This window comes from Peromyscus eremicus, chromosome 10, assembly GCF_949786415.1.
Source record: "Peromyscus eremicus chromosome 10, PerEre_H2_v1, whole genome shotgun sequence".
Taxonomy (NCBI): Eukaryota; Metazoa; Chordata; class Mammalia; order Rodentia; family Cricetidae; genus Peromyscus; species Peromyscus eremicus.
Window position 1 is genome coordinate 72,597,549 of NC_081426.1, and position 16,677 is coordinate 72,614,225.

Consider the following 16,677-nt stretch of genomic DNA (forward strand, 5'->3'; position numbering starts at 1 on the left):
CTGTGGTGACTTTACACAAGTTATTTACACAATCTATACCTCAGTGTCCTATCTGTAAGTGAATGAGAATGAAGCCCCCCTGAGGAATAGTCTAGGGATTGAATGCGAACATACAGATAAATGCATAATATACTTTCAAGCTAAGTGTTAGCGTTTCTTCTTTTCTTTGCTACTGTTGTTGCTGACAGAGAGTAAGTACACATGTTGATCCACTCAGGACAAGATTTTTAGTTCACTGCTATGGAATTTAAATGGTTTTGCCACAGAAAATAAATATTTAAGGAGGACCATTGTTATTCCTCTGAAGCGCTCTTTCCCAAGGATGCTGTTTGGAGGAAATTATGCAATAGAAGTTCTTTTCCCAGATGGCAGAAGCAAGCCACTGCTCTGACATCTGTAAAGGGTTTGGGGAAGTCCAGTCTCAGAGTGAGCGTCAGACTCAGAGTTGCCCATGGCCTGAATATCCGACCACCCAGCCCTTCCTGCAGTAGTCCAGAGACGGGTACTTTCTGGGAAATCCACTTTTATAGAGAGGGCAGGTAGCGAATTTTGTGGCACTGAATTGCTACCATCTGTTCCTGAGCCAGTATTAGAAGACAAAGAGAAAGAGAGATGGCATTAGAAAACGGAAGTACAGTTTTATAAAAATCTGTGGTAAGATTTTGGCTTCCACCCTCTACTCCACCCTCTAACACGTGGCCTCTAACAAGGGGAGAATGGCTTCAGTTATCAATGCTTCCCATAATAAAAACATTAAAAATTACTAACTGGTGCTTTCACTGTTAACTGTATTTTCCCTCCCTCAGAGGAATTTTCAGTGTAAACCCTATGTGTAGTTTATGTTCCTAATCTAAATCTTAGTACATATTTTACAGATATTTCTTTCCACAATATTGTCTGACCTTTTAAGACACATGAACATAGTAATTAGTAGTGAAAATTCTTTTCCAATAAATAGCCGATAGTCTTCTTCATCCCAGTTACAGTAAAAAAGCTCGGGTGGCCTTCTTTCATTAAACAGTGACTCTCCCTGCAATCTCTTAAATAGGCAGGGGTTGAGAAGACTTGGAACATATGGGAAGCAACAGTAGAAGATGAGGGCGCAGGACTTTGAGTGGCTTTGGCAAGAAAATGTGAGCCCAAGTACGGAAACCTGAGAAATACTTGATAACAGAATCCTGGCATGGGGAGCTTTTTCCTACCTTTCTTCGTGAAGAACCTCTGAGAGTTTAATGAGCAAATATAAAAGTGATAAATGTTAATATTATAGTATAAACCATGGAAGAGACTGCCATCTCCAGTGTGCAGTTCAGGAGTTACTTCCGAATTCTATCCCATTAGTGGGAGACAAAAAGAGAAGAATATGCTATGAGCTTTAAACTATGTTGGCTCCATGTTGAAAGCATCCAAGTTCTTACGACACAGTATTTCCAGAAGAGCTGGACTGTGTGCTGTGCTCAGCAACTTATATCCCTCCTTACTAGTCCAGACTGCTTAAAAATCTATGCTGAATAACTCAGTTTTCAGAAAGTATGCTTTAGCAACATGTTTAATGTTAACAATGTGTCTTCTGTATGCATTTGTCTGGTTGATTATTGGCCAGTGTGTTATCCGGAAGCAAGACACTAGAATTTTTTAAGTGTCGGAGGTTGGGAAGAGTATTTGGTCCATGAAGTACTGCCTTGCTGAAAATGAGGACCTGAATTTGGTCCTCAGAACCCACTTTAAAAAACTGGGATGCTGGGATCAGCTTTTTAATCCTAATGTTAAGATGGGAGTGGGGTGGTGGTGGAGTGTGTGGGTTTGGAGACAAGTGGATTCCTCAGACCACTTGGTTAGCCAGCCTAGCCTACCTAGTGAATTACAGACCAGTGGGGGGACCCATCCCATCTCAAAGAAAAATGTGGATGGTACCCGAGGAATAACACTTGAGGGTGTCCTGAAGCTTGTAGATTGCTTAAACATGTGGACCGTAATACATGTGCACACTCCTCTGCACATGAACAGTCCACACAGATTTGTTTCTGGTATCAGTACTCACTGCTCTGTGGCCTTGAGGGAAGTCACTGTTAGTTTTTCTCTACTTCCTGTGTTTTTGTTAGGTAGTCAACTAAACAGCACTTCCGTCTTCAGACTTGGTTCAGTGGATAGACACGGCATACTGCACTAACCCAGACCATGTAACTGACCTTGCAGCCGAGAGGATTTCGTGTAACAGTTTCCTTTGAGATTGAAACATTCCATCCGGTAGGAAGGCTTTATGCCTGAAGGTAAATAACTCAAAATAGCTCCAGGAAGTCCCTGAAGCTGACCAGATTCACTAGGCCCCTCTCTGCTTCAGTAAGCAATAAAAGCAGAAAGCCACTCTCAGACAAGCCAAGGTGCAAATAAAGACTCCCAAGACCAGACCAGCATCCTAGAAGAAAACAGAAACCAGCCCAAGGGTGTGTAAGAGGTTGAGGCCAACTGTGCCATGCGGATGCAGCACTCTCCAGCCTGTTGAGCTGCCTGTAGGCTATGCAGTGTGCTCCAGGTTCCCAACGTTTGTACACCTCACCCACGGTGGTTTCTCATGATTCACCTTGTTGGACTTTGGAGGAATCAGTGCTATGCGCTATCATTGGCTCCCTCTCTGGGGTGAGTAGATAGGTGTTGTGGCTCCCCAGGATATTTTGTCAAATAACAGTGGGGGTGATTGTTCTTTGTTAGACACGTTACCCTCTGTGCTATTTACACTCACACTGCATTCTCTTTTACTATCAGAGCAACTCTGTCCTCCTTTACACTGTGAACTTATTTCAAGGAAAGAGTTCTACATATATCAAATTTGAATAGTGACTGTCATAGTACATTTGAATTACCCTACAAAATGCCTTCCTCAGCAACAACAAAATGCTATCTCCCAGTGGTAAGGATGTCTCCCAAGGCATGTGATTGGTGTGGGAGCTGAAGGCTGTCTGCTATTCTTTTAGTAGGCTGTATGCGGACACATTCATATGTGTCAGAACATTTATATTGACTAGGCTGTGTTGTACACATAATAACTGAAGGTAAGCACTGTACCTCTTGTTAACTTTTTGCTTCACGTTCTCAGTATCCTACTGTTTTTTTTGGTGTCCTTTGAACATCCGAAATGGACTGCTTCAGAAGGAGCATGCCTGTTTTAATTTACCAAAGATGTCACCACTTCTCGTTGCTTCTACTCTACACACTTGACTTATTTATATAACCTACCTGGTCCCTGTAGTCCCCTGAGTGGGAACACTGTCTAGACAGTTCAAGACTGAGCACTCAGTTACTTTTTTATCTGAAACGAAAGTGATGTCTGTTGGCCTAAGGGGAGATCTTGTAGAATCTATTTATTGCCGTAAAAGTAAAAGTAGAAAACCAAATAAGGATTAAATAAGTAGACATTTCTGACTCAACTTTTATCATTAGTTGTCTATGCAGCAGATCTGAGACTATTCTGAAGGCTAGAGACAGATATTAGGGACAAGACAGTGAGTGAGCGCTGGAGTTCATGATGCGGTGTGCAGGTGAAAAGCAGAAGAATAAGTGGAATGAGAAATAACTCCCTGGGGCAGAGAGTGTTGGACAGAAGTAGATTAGCCTAGTCTGAAAACCAATCCATCGAAATAGAGGCTGTGCTACTGTGGAGAAAAGAGTATATTATATCTTGCCCTTCCTCGGCGTTTGTATTGACGTCCTCAACAAAGAGGGCTCTTTCCCATCATAGCTAGACTCTAGAGCTTCCCAGATAAACCTCATTACAGGTACATCATCCTTAAGACTAGACATTTTCAAGCTGTCTGTACAACTTCTTACATTTGTCGGTATAATACTCTCAAAAGGGATGATATCTTTTCATTTGCTATGTGTTTACCTCCTTCAAACTTAAATGGCTATCATCAGATTCTGCTCTGTATGGATTTAGAAAATTCCTGTTAGGCATTGTTTTACAGATTTTGATCTTATTTATCTTTTATTCTCTCCCTGGACTGCAGAGTGCTTTGTTCTGCAGTCAGAATTGCCACAGATCTACATAAGGGAGCACATTGTATTACAAATTTCAGAACCCTAGCTCTTTATTTATGATAATTTTAGTCAACTTAGTTGGGAATATATAACCAAGTTTCATTTTGTGTGGAATATCTGATTCCTCCGTAGTAAGGTCTTGCCGTTTTTTGAAAGCAGGGACACTTATTAGTACAAATGCAGTTAAAATGTAGGAAAGTGGGCATTTTAATTATATTTTTTCATTTTAAGTATAAAAATTTAACCATTCTGATTTTAACCATGAATATTAGACATTTATGACATTAAAGGATGCTCTCTTGTGAAATATGAATTATATCTTAAGAGATTCTAGTGTGAGAATCAAACAATTTATAAATATAAGAGAAACAGAAAACTTTGAATTATAAATAAGTTTACAATTTTATTTATTGATGCAGTTATTAGGAAATCAATTCTCAAGTACTGTTCATTTATTTTAAAATAGCTTTGCATTACTTTTAAGAAGTATATCTTATTAGTTTCTGAGTATCTATAAGTGGAGTTTATAATTTACACATCATATTTACATTAACCATTTTAGGGCTAGCCCCCTGTTCTGACTCTGCCACAGAGTGGATGTATGATTTTTTTTGAACAATTAAGTCATTTACATTTTTGAGCCTTGGGGGTCTATATTTGTGAATAATATAACCTTGACAGTTCCGAGGGCCACAGTCATGTAAGTGAGCTTTAGAACAGTTAAGCTGTTGAAGGATAGTGAATTTCTGAGACTGCTTGGCCTTGCTCAAGGCACATAACATACAAAGTGCCCAGCATAGTGCATGACTCAAACAGACAAGAACAACCATCATTTCTGCTCTCCCTTTCTCCCTACTTACTTTATTTATTTGTTGCATAAGTATGTATTTAAGCAGTTCTCCCCTTCTGGCTAAAGCTTCAATCATTTTCCATCACTACAGTCAGTGTGCTGGCATTAAACTGATTAGCACTACAGTGATGTAGTGGTAAGAATGCAGAAATTTGGAGTCTAGAGATCTCCTATCCTGCCCCGGTGTCACACATTGCCAGCTCTCTTGTTCCAGAACCTTCTTTTGTAAAATTGGCATGGTGATATCTATCCTCTGTATAAAAAATACTGCTGTGAGAATTAAATAAATTAACACAGGTCAAAATGTTCAGTGTGATCTATAGCTTTAAATAGATCACCCAAATTAATGACACTACTGTTTATATTAGGCTAGACAATGTAAACACTGGAAGTAGGTGGGTACTTGAGTAGAATGAAGATAGATCCTCTGTCCTGTAGAAGCAGCAGCAATATGCTAATCCCCTGAGTGGAGTGATCCAAGAACATAGACGTACTAAGTAATTCTCAGTTGTAAGGCTTTGTGACTTAGTAGTTAACAGTCTTCGGTGCTCCTAAGAAATTAGGAGTATTGATCAAATCAAGCGATGTTTCTTCTGGGTCTGGGTACAGTACTTGAAATCATCTGACTCATCTGATCCTTTCATTTTTAAAACTATTATAGCAGGGTTTGGTTGTGTATAGTTATGGCATGAATCATGGTAATATTCTGAAAGAAGAAATTTTTTATTTTTTTTCTTGTTCTCCAAAGTGCAGCTTAGGTATAAAGCCCCCCCCCCCGCAACACCTCTCTCCCCTCCCTCCCTTTCCTTCTCTCCCTCCTTCCCCCTCTCTCCCCTATCCTTTATCTCTTCCTCTCTCTCTCCCCAAGGGAAGTTTTCCTTCATATCAAATCCCTGGAGCCCTGAACAAAGATAATTAATAAGCTACTAAGAAATTGAATTTTAGTTTTCCAAGAGCACTAAGACATTTCTTATGGTATTTCTAGTAGTCTTCTCTGTTGCAAATAAGCAACACGACATTAAATTACAAAATGTCTCAGGAATCATTGCAACAGTATTTTGGATGGGAAAGAAACATTTCAGTAAATTTTTTTAATCTTTTTTGATTATATACCTAAAACAGAGAGGATAGGAGTAGGGTACAGTAAAGAGATCATGCTGTGAATTTTGTAGGTTTTGCATGTAGACATGCCAACTTTTAATTCACAGAGAATGAAACTCCTTTAGAAATAAAATCCTTGTGTGGATATAATTTAATGCTTTAAGTATGTTGTTGCTCTGTGTCTGTTCATAATCATAAAAGAAAAATATTTCAGACTTCAGCAGATTGTTTCTGTCTAGACTGGTTTTAGGAAGAATATTGCATTATGTGATAATGGACGCTGTATTTAAGCTTTGGGGCAGATGCATTATAGTTTAGGTCTGCTTGGACTCAGTTTTGAAGCCAGAATGTATCACTACCAAAACTTTCTTTGCTTGTGTGTAACTAAATTGCTGCATCCATAACTCAACCATTCATTATAGTTCTGAGTGCTGGTGTGTTTTGTGTCTGTTAGATGGAAATTCAGGAGTACACTGGGAGGTTCATTCTCTCATATCATCCAGCTGCCTTTCCATTCATCTTTTTAAAAGTACATCGACTGAATAAACTTACACGGTGAGCAACAGAGGAGATTTTCTTTTGTAAATCTGGCTGAGGAAAGTATCTTCAAATTGATAAGGTTTGACATCATGCCTAAAATATTAGTACTCTCTGCATCTATCTGGTAGAGCTGGGATTGATGATATCTAAGACATGCTGGTAAAGCTGGGATTGATGATATCTAAGACATGCTGGTAAAGCTGGGATTGATGATGTCTAAGACTCTGTCTTATAATTGTGTTTGTTTTTGAGTAACCGGGTCACCTGGTCACCTGTAACTGGATTGTCATGCTTGTTCAAGGATTTACTTTTCGGTTTGAGAACTTTGTATGTTTCTCCTGATGAGTTTTCTTCTTTCGTTATCCATCTGGTATATATGTTTTTGTTTTGAAATTTTCTCCAATCCCGCATCCTCTCATTTCTTACCCATGATGGCCCATGACAAAATCACTCGGACTGAGGAACTTAATGTAATAGATGTTGGTCATATTCTAATTCTGTCACCAAATGACCATGGTTGAGCCATTTTACCTCCATAATCCGCTTTCCTTCTTTGTAAACTAAGAATAGGGGTGTGTTCTAACTACTTCTTGGGTAGAGGAAATGATTACTATTACAGTATCATGTGTACTAATTCAAATGAATAGATTCTGAGGACTCCACTGTATTTGAGGGATTAAGAATGTTCCATTTAGTCTCTGATCTTGATATTCGTAGTAAAATAAATAAATAAATAAATGCAAATAGTTTCTGTCTCTGTCAAATGAACTTGAAGGATTTTTAGTTATTTTCTTTCTTTCTTTCTTTCTTTCTTTCTTTCTTTCTTTCTTTCTTTCTTTCTTTCTTTCTTTCTTTCTTTCTTTCTTTTGATAACATGTTGGAAGTTAAAGAGGTTTTTGTAGATGTATTATGGTAAGTGCCCTTTATTGTCCCTTTTTTATTTGTTGGGTTGGTTGGTTGTTTAACTAGGGTCTCACTTTTCAGACCAGGTTGTCATTCAGCTATGCTGTCTGTTTGACTTTCACCTCACTGTAATCTGTCTCAGCTTCCTGAGTGCTGGGGTTAGCCACCGCAGCTGGCTTGAGTACTTTTTTCTAGCCTATGTTATTTAGGCAGTTACTGATAAATATTAAATATTCGATACTGTTGATTTACGATTTCCCTTAAAAATAATAGCTTTTTATTATCAGAAAGTTATCTTTCATGAGAAAATTATTTCAAAGAAAATTCACTTTCTAAATTTGAAAACTGTTAATATTTAATGACTTCAGGTGTATCGAGAAGCTTTTTAAAAGGGAACAATTAGGCACATTCAAATATATATATATATATATATATATATATATATATATATTTAATAAGATTTTAGAATCAACTTCTGTGTCTAACAAGAAAGATATGAATTCAACCTACTGTGATAGATACACCTACTAGAATCCTATGTAGGCATTAAAGTTGTGGGTGCAAAACTTACGTGTGCTTATCTGTAAAGTATTTATAGTCTTGTATAGACCAAGAAAGATGTAGCACCAATAAAATGCATGTTTTAATGAAACATGTTCATAGAAAAATATAGAAAACTCTCAAACATTTTATATTAAATATTACTTGTATTTACAGCTTCAAGTAAATGCTGATGTTAATAATCTTATATATTATTAATCTTATACATAAATATGTCAGAAATCAGCACATGTTAGTTTATTATAAGGTAATATGATGCTATTTTCTGTTTCTTTTTTAAAAGTTGAATTGTTTGAATTATATTACCTCCAAGTGTGCTGTTCTCATGGCCAAAAAAATTATGATATTCAAATGGAGGATCTGGGCTTTGTCCATTGGTACTGTTTTCTTGTTCATTTTTCAGCTTGCATTTGTTGTGAATCTGGCAGTATATCTGAGATCTAACGTTTTGGTGCCTCATGAGTAAAATCTCTCACATGTAAGATCCTGTTCTCTGATGAGGCATTAAATATTTCAGAACTGATGTCCTCCAGGATAGCTATATTTTCTTAAGAGTAGAAATTGTTAATTTTTACTAAATTAAGAATGGCCTTGGGGACTTGTATCCTGGATGAAGCTTAAGGTGGATAAAAAGATGAATAAAACAGAGGAAGATTTGGAGTTTTGAATCTTCCAACTCAGATATTTCTTTTCTTTGATTCCTTCCGAATGCCTTAAGGCTGTGGGAGCAAATAGGGTGAGGTAAATTGGTAGATCTCTGTTTGTAAGGCTGACCTTGACTGCGTGTTCCTTCTCACTTCTCCTTCTGTACAAGGCGGTGTAATTAGAACCATGACATTAATTTAAAAAAATAAATTATTTTAATTTAACTGTATTATATGAGAGCAGCAGATATTGTTACGGTTTAAAGTGTCTTTTCATTGTAATTTGGTTTTTGTACAGGTCAAGAGCTTGTCTCCTAGCCTCTGGATTACTTAGTTCTAGGATTTATATCCAACCTAATTTTCATTTTGTCATTCCAACTTAAAATGCAATGAGTGCTGCCTTTGTACCTAATAAGGAAATTTATAATAAAATAACGAATAATAAAAATAACTTTATCACTTCTAATTCATCAATGTGCTAGACAATTCTCTGACTGCATGATCGAAGGCTTCATGGGTAGTGTATTAGTTCATTTCTTTTTTAACAAAGAATGATGTTTCCCCTGATTCATGTTTTGTTTCATTTTTAGTTTGTTTAATTTTATGTACATCATTGTGAGGGTGTCAGATCCCCTGGAAGAGGAGTTACAGACAGTTGTGAGCTGTCATGTGGGTACTGGGAATTGAACCCAGGTCCTCTGGAAGAGCAGCCAGTGCTCTTAACCACTGAGCCATCTCTCCAGCCCTAGTTCATTTCTTGATGCTGTGACAAAAATGTCTGACAATGGCAACTTAAGGAAGGAAGGGTGTATTTGGGCTCAACTTTTGAGGATAGCATCCATCATGTCCTGGGCAGCTTGGAGAGTGGCTGGTAGAGCGATTAGTCATACTGCACCTGCAGTTAGGAAACAGAGGGAGATAATGTGGGCACTCTATGTGTTTTCTCCTTTTCACTGAGCCTGGGAACTCAGCCCAGGACACATTTCTGCCACATTCATGGTGGATCTTCCTTGTTCAGTTTAGCCACCCTGTAAACACCCTCACACTAACACTGGAGATAAGGCTCATGGGAGATTCTAAGTCCAATCAAGTTGAAAATGATTGCTAACCATCTTTGGTCCCCTGTAAAGAATACCAGTATGAAGCTGGTCAGTGGTGTCACACACCTTTAATCTCAGTATTAGGAGCACAGAGGCAGGCAGATCTCTGAGTTCGAGGCCAGCCTGGTCTACAGATCTAGTTCCAGGATAACCAGGACTTTACAGAGAAACCCTGTCTCGAAAAACAGAAAAAAAAAAATACCAGTATGTGAGTATAGATTTCCTCCTACAGTGCTGGCCATGGATATATCATTTTCTGTTAAAACATCATCAAAAAATAAGCTTAAAGACTATGTTTAATGACTACTTTCACAAGATTAAATTTAGAACTCCATAGTAAGGTTTCAGAATATACTTTAAATCCACATTTGGCTATTTTGTTATTGATTGATAACCATTTAACTATTCTATCTATCTTTATTTATCTATGTATCATTTATCTACATCTATCATCTATTTTTATCATGTCTGTGTGTGTGTGTGTGTGTGTGTGTGTGTGTGTTGTATAGTGAGAAGCTGGCTTCAGAGGACTGAACACTAGATTGATAGAGCATTTTAAAGTCCTTGATAACTGTCAATATTTCATATTTTTGAGGCACTTTTGTGTTTTTGGATTATTTGTATTTTTATGAAAGAGACCCCAGCAGAATTTACATTTAACATAGCAAGTGCCTTTTTACTTCCAGTGTTTATACATTCTATCTTATCTTACTATGCCTAGAACTGTTTACTGAAGACACTAGATTAAAATGATTGAAATTCAAAATCCCAGACAGACGCTCATGTAGAAATTCTACAGTAATTGAGATTCAGCATTGATCCCAGAACCCACAATTTATATTAGAAGATTGAGACCCAGTCCTAGTGAGCAGTAGTCAGCAGTTTGCTGATTAATTGTTGCTTGACAGACTCAGAGTTTTGTTGTTCAATGAAAAACATCAAATGTGAACTAGTTCCTCAATAAAAGAAACTTCAAATTATCACATTTCAGAACAAACCTGTTTTGTTTAATCATGTCTCAGTTCTTTAATTTTATTGTCTCTATGGTCATTATTTCTGAATATGTTTTTATGGCACATGGTATATTAAGGGACCAAACACCTGTACATTTAGCACTGAAGTCAGCCACTTTTTGTAGATACGGCCGTGATGCCATAAGTGCTTATGTCACTCACAGAATGTTATAATTTAGAAAATTAAAAAAATATCACCATGTTCTTTCTGCTCACATTTTCTTTGCAAATAAGCGAACACATGTTTACATGTTTTGCTTGATTACAGCAAAACCCATTAGTTTTCCAGCTCATGCTATCAAAGAATCAATGACTGATAGTCGTTTTCCATTAGAACTAATCCTTTCGTTTGTTTTGGTTCTGTTGTTGTTTGTTTTGGGAAGAGACTCATCTCACAGCAGTCCTGTTAGCCTCTGGCTTTTATAGTCTTTTCTATTCCCTCTTCCAAGATATTTCCTGAGCCTTACGTATAAGGGTTGTGTTGTAAATGTTTTCATTGGGACTGGGCACCCTCCCCCACACAGTCAGTTGTTGTCTGTGGCATAACTAGTTGTGGCTCTCGGCAATGGTACCTGCTACAAAAAGACACTTACGTGATAAAGGGTGAGATCTACATTTGCCCATGGCTAGAAGGATAAGCATTTAGGATGCAGGTAGAAATTTTACTAGTTTAGGAAAGTGGAAGTAGTGGGTTCTCCTCAAGAGTCCATGAGTAGTTGGCTAAGTTTATGGTACCAGGCACAAATTCCCTCCTACTTGAATAGGTCTGAAATCCAATTAGGAAGCTATTGGTTAACCCCAGGATATAAGTGCTACTATTGTACCTCTCAAGATAACAATCCATTTTGGTCATTGTGGTTCTCAGGCCTTACACTGGGATAGGACTATTGATTGCTTTTCCGCCTTGGCAGCCTGCATGACTGCTTTCAATACTATGCGAGCCTGTCCTTAAGGGGCAGCTTCTAGTTCAGATGCGGATCAGTTCCTCCAAGTCCTGTGTCTTGAAGTGTGTAGTTCCTTCAGCACTAGGGTCTTGCTCTCCTGTTCTGGAAGGCAACCAAGGGCAATAGCAATAGCCTCTATTGTTAGGGGAATCTCTTGGAATCCTTTATTAACAACTGTGAAGGTTTCCTTTGCCTGATACTGAGGGGTTTGTTAGACAGTTTGTAGTTTAGGGGAAGAACGTGGTCACATCAAGCAGTGTAACTTCAAGTATATATATATATGTGTGTGTGTGTGTGTGTGTATTTGTATATATACATATATATGTATGTATTTGTATATATACATATATATGTATGTGCTTGTTTGTAAATTTAAGTAAATATAAAATAATGTGGTTCCTCATGACTTTTTCAAACATCCTTAGGGAAGAGATGGTGGATCTAGGGGTACCTACAGGGAAAAGTGGATGGGAAAATGATCAAATTACATTACACTAAATTCTCAAAGAATTAATGAAATGTATTATTAATAAAAGAACAAAGCATTGTCTAGGGATTTATCTCAGTATCGCTCACCAATTGAGGCTCTAGTTTGTCATTTTTGGTTCTTTTCCTTTTTTCTTTGCTGCCTGGCTTCTTTACTCTTTCTCAGCAGTTACACCCCTGCTTGTGGCCTTTGTGAAATCTGCCCTCTCAGGCCTGATCACAAATTCCTTAACTTCTTTACTCTTTAGAAGAGAGGGACACTGACCTTTGTATGTGCAACTAATTTTTTAAATGGCAGAGCATAGATTTTCAATTTTCCAAAATACAATGGAGTTCATCCTTGAATATTTCAGCCTTGACCGAATGTTCAAGGATAAAGAAAAGAAAACCATAGTAATTTTTTTTTTTTTTTTTACAATTTATGGATTACTGCTAAGTTAAAGAAATTTCAGATGCCAAAGCCTTAAGTTTATCCCCAGGATTCTTCTAATTTCTTACTGGTCTTCAAGGCCTGGAGTAGTTTACTTACTACCAATTGAACTTCTATAATTACCTCATTGCTGCTTTGGTTTTTGGTTCGAATTTGGGAGGACTGCACCAGTCCTTAATCTCTCCTTACCTTGAAGTGATCCATAGTCAAGAGTCCACGTCCCAGGGCATTCCTTTTTCAGTCTTGTAGCTATGTAACTTTGCCAGCTTGTGTAAGCAATCACAGGGTTGTGTTCCTGTCCTGGGACCCCAGAATATAATTGACCCACTGTATTCTGAATGTTTATCCTTGAAGAAATAACCCGTCCAAACCAATTTCTTTTCATCCTCTCTGAACTAAAGTGAAGGGATACATAAATGGCCTTAACTTCAAGTCTCTTATACTCAACTGCTCAAATGTGCAGATACATTGTCATTGTAAGACATCTTCCAGAAATTAGCATCACATTCATTACAACACAATCTTAGAGAATCAGATATTTAACGAGTATAGCCAAGCCAACTCCCTTAACCACCGAGACCACTAACTACCCTTCTGAAATATCAGCATCAGGTTATTCAGCTATGTTAGGTCTACTTCTACGAGAAACAAAGACCAGTTGCTTGTTTTGTATTTATCTAACTTAACTAATAGAGTCTACACCCCTAGGTACACAATAGTGACAAACCTTAATAAAGGTGTGGTGCCTACTCATTACCAAGATGTCTCACCGAGTGAATCATTATAAGCTTCATGTGAATGAGTGTTGAATCTAGAAATATATCTTTTTTAAGTGTCTACAAGCATGCATTAATTTTATAGTCAGTGTTTTTAATCATTCAAGAAATTTCAATATTGTAACCTAAAAATATATTATAGTTTAAATTTTTGCAGAAATTCTAGAGACTCTGTTGAGCTAGCTAAACTTGATTTATCTAGCTGTGAGTTCATTTTTGTGTCATGTGGTGAAATGGGAAAATTCTCCTCAAAGCATTGCCTAATTTTCTTAAGATACCTAAACTAAAGGTAAAATGCCATGATACTGGGGTATAGAGGATACATTATAAAACTGAAGGAAAAGAAGATGAAACCATGGTATTATGAGCTGTTAAATATATGGCTTGTGATTTTTTTTAATCACCTTGTTTTCATTTCCCCTTCGTCTGTTTCTTTCTTTGTCTCGTTCAAGTTCTTTTCCACTTAAGCTCATCTCTATGTCCCCATGTATTGTAGTAATTTCATTAATCATTTGTCATAACTTGCCTAATCATCTTAATATTTAAAAAATGTGTTTGTGATGTTGCTGGCTATAGCTTTTGAGTATGGTTTTGGGAAAGAAAAGAAAGATAGCTTACTCATGCAAAAGAAAAAAATGACCTTGGGTTTATTTAGTATAGTACTTTATTACAAATTTACCAGTGCGCATTTTACAAATTGAAAGATCATGACTCTAAATGGTAATTATGGCAGAAATTTTAACATTTGGAAACTTTTTTAAAAAATTATATGTTTAGCTTACAATGTAAATTTGCAGCATCTTTATTTATAAATGATTGAGCGTATGTACAGGGCTTTAGTTTTCATCTGGGTTACTGCTTGGAGCTTTAAGGTAAAACATATATACAGATATTTATTCATATATATATGAATGAACATATATACATACATTTATTCATATATATGTATGTATATGAATGAGAGATGGGAAGAGATATGCACACTTGTTATGATTTGTGGGCAAGCAGAAGCAGTTCATGATTTTCCTTATGTTAAACTTAAGGAAATATATTTTTTGATGTGTCTCTCTCAAGGGCTTCGTTTGTTTGTTTTCCTTTCCTAGACTCTAATCCTAGGTGAAGTGAGAAATGAAGGACTGGTCTTCCTGTCTTTAAACCCTGACTAAGCACAGCTGCTTTACAGGTCCACTGTACAAATCCCGCGGTCTGTAATGCCCAGAGCTCTTCTGTGTCACCTGCTAAACAATATGCCCCAGGGTGGCCATTATGACTGTTACTCATTGTTTTCAGGATAGAAAAAAATAACTTTTTAATTATGTTTGTTTTGTCCTGTTCTTGGGGGTTAAGTGGTTAGGATCGTTTTGTTTTGTTTTTCGTTTGTTTGTTTGTTTTGTTTTGTTTTTGGCCTTATGCTAGAAACCCTTAATTTTTGCAAGACTGTCTTTGTGGCACTCTTATTGCATTTCTGTGAATGTGAATTTATTTAGTGTGGTACTAAATAAAATAGAGAGAGGAAGAGTCCTGATACTAGAAACAATTGTGAAAAAATCACTTGCCTTTACTTGTTACCTTCAGCTTTCATTTTTCCTCTTCCTCCTTATCGACCTCACCCCTCCCTCCCTCCCTCCTCCTCTCACTCTCCTCCCCTGCCTTAGTTCCTTTGTCTTCTATAGCTCCTTCAAAAGAGAACTGGAGAACAGTGTTTAGTTTGCTCAGGGTCCCTTAAATAACACAACTGGAGCTTAAATATATTAAAATACTTTGATTTATTTAGCTACGGAGTTAATCTTGTTGGTCAATTGTTTATGGTATCTTGGCATTGGAATATAGTGTATTTTTAAAATATGACAAGTTAAAACTTGATTTATCTTTTTGGCTTAGCTGTTAGAACCCATAGAATAGTGTACATGGTTTACAATGACAGATTTATGCCAATCTTAGGACTCTATTTTTTAATGGAGTTTGAAGCTACCTGTTTAATGGTTTTTTCAATAATTAAGATTTTCATCTTGCCATGAAAACTAGTTTCCCTTAGCAAGGAGATTTTAAAAAAATTCTTATTTCTTGCAGACATTATAATTTTCTGGGAGTAAATTGTAAATTTTGCTTTATAGAAATTATTGAAATATCTTAAGATAATGGTAGAAGTTCATTAAATAAAGAGAAAATTTCTGTTTGACCTTAAAGTGGTACCTATGTATTTGAGGCAAATTAACAAATTAAATATAATTACCCAGCAATTGGGAGACTAGGCTAGCACAGTGATTCAGTTTAATATGATTTCTTCCCTGTTCATGGAAGCTGTGTGGGGTTCACTACATTCACTGATTTAAAAACATATTGTTTCTTGACATTCTCTGTGACTCGCATAAAAAAAAGCAACAAGAATGAAGTTTCAATATTCTTTCTTGCTCATAATTTCTAGATACATAATGTGGGAATTGTATTTCAAATTCAGGAAATGCATTGCTTTTTTAATTCAATAGTTTTATATACATTTTCTTTTCCTTCTTTTGTTTCCTTCATCTGCATATTACTCTTCCTTCACCACCCACCTCTTCCTTCTAATTGTAAGGTTTTTTTTTTTTTTCATTTTTGGTAAATAGAACCTCTGTTTGTTTTGGCAATCATAAAGGTTGCAAGCCTGTCTCATTTTATAGGAACAACAAACCAGCAGTAAATGCATTTTGCATGGCAGGTTTATTTAGTATGCAAGAGACCATGCTCCTTGAACTTGGGTAGGCTACTGCTTTTCACTAAAGTAGAAATTGTTTTAGACTCCCTTCAACTGGGGCTGCTAGGAGAAGGGTATCCCTTCCTGTGTACTGTCTAGGGTAAAAAGGTTTTACCAGGAACACCTTGCTCTGTGATGTGTGCCTGAAATATTCCTCCCCTCTCAGAAACATCTCTCACCCTATCACTAAGATATTTTTATCTCACCAAATAAATAGTTCTAGTTGTAGAACATTTTTAACTGTGCTACTAAAGACCAAGTTAACAAAGATGTTAATTAAAAGGGCACGTGTTTCTTAATGAGATGTCAAAAATAATTTGGATTCTGTGTGGCCCCACAGGCTGCATTCATGATGTCCTGTATGCTTTCAAAGCCTTTGGTGGACAATTCTTTCCTAATCTGTGGTGGCATTGCTTTTAGGTATCTTGGTATGAGGGCCTGATTTGACATCATTCATTGGCAAGAGTATGGTAGAGTATATGATTGTTTTCTTAGTTACCCAGTGAAGACCTCTCATGACTCATTGGTTAGAGTCAGCTCACATAATAATGCTTTGCCCT

At 36.9% G+C, this 16,677-nt stretch overlaps 1 long non-coding RNA gene across 1 annotated transcript in view; it reads right to left on the minus strand.

Annotated features, from left to right (window-relative positions):
- The window catches only part of LOC131920551 (uncharacterized), a 38,064-nt gene extending 26,312 nt beyond the window's left edge, over window positions 1–11,752 (minus strand). The window contains exon 1 of the long non-coding RNA XR_009381699.1: window positions 11,572–11,752. This is a non-coding gene — a long non-coding RNA (uncharacterized LOC131920551). The remainder of the gene's footprint in view (window positions 1–11,571) is intronic.
- Window positions 11,753–16,677: the final 4,925 nt, after the last annotated feature.